Raw genomic sequence first — 1217 nt, 5'->3', positions numbered from 1 at the left:
AGATTTATGTCAAAAAATAGTTAGGCTACACGGGGTTCCTGTTTCTATTATTTCAGATAGAGACTCGAGATTCACGTCAAAGTTTTGGAAAAGCCTACAAAATGCCATGGGAAGAAAACTGAAATTTAGTACTGCATATTACCCAATGGACAATCCGAAATGACGATTCAAATACTTGAAGATATGTGAAGAGCTTGTGTACTAGATCTTGGTGGTAACTGGGAATCACACTTGTCTTTAGTAGAATCTGCCTATAACAATAGTTTTCAAGCAACTATAGGCATGGCACCTTACGAAGCACTATATGGTAGGAAGTGCAGATCACCTATCTACTGGGATGAGGTTGGAGAAAGAAGGATTCTTGGACCTGAGATCATAGATTGAACAATATAGGTTGTGGAAAAGATTCGAGACAGAATTAAGTTTGCTCAAGACAGGCAAAAAAGCTATGCCGATAGAAGAAGAAAAGATCTCGAGTTCTAAGTTGGTGACAAGGTATTTCTGAAAGTAGCTCCAATAAAGAGAGTACTTAGATTTGGAAAGAAAGGAAAATTGAGACCAAGATTTATTGGACCATTCGATGTATTAGAAAGAATAAGAGATGTGGCATTTAGACTGGCACTGCCACCAAAAATTTCAGCAGTAAATAATGTTTTTCACGTATCAATGTTGCGAAAATACTTACAGGATCCTAATCATGTGACCAACCATACAACATGATTTGACCTATGAAGAAATGTTATTGAGGTTACTAGAAAGAAAGGTTCATGTACTAAGAAATAGGAAAATTCCCTTAATCAAGGTTCTATGGCGTAACCATGGAGTGGAAGAAGCAACTTGGGAAAAGGAAGATGAGATAAAAATCAAGTATCCCGAACTTTTCAACTAATCTAAGGTAAATTTTGAGGATAAAATTATTTTAAGGAAGGTAGGTTGCAGAATCCCAAATTTTTTTAATTAATTCGTATATATTTTATTTACCATTTAATAGAAATGCAATGTTTGGTTAAGTCCTCATGCAAGTTAATTGATTATCTCTATAGTTGTTTCAGATCTATATGGATATCTTATTAGTTGAAGGATCGAAGTGAAACTAAATATCGAATTCTTTTATACTTTATTAAATGGGTCAAATAGTTAGCTATTGAAGGAGTTAGAATTACCCTACCAATATTGGGTTCATTTTGAAGCTCATAATAAATGGCGAATTATGGACT

This window comes from Olea europaea, chromosome 17 (genome assembly GCF_002742605.1).
Source record: "Olea europaea var. sylvestris chromosome 17, O_europaea_v1, whole genome shotgun sequence".
Taxonomy (NCBI): domain Eukaryota; kingdom Viridiplantae; phylum Streptophyta; class Magnoliopsida; order Lamiales; family Oleaceae; genus Olea; species Olea europaea.
Note: the sequence above shows the minus strand (reverse complement) of the source record.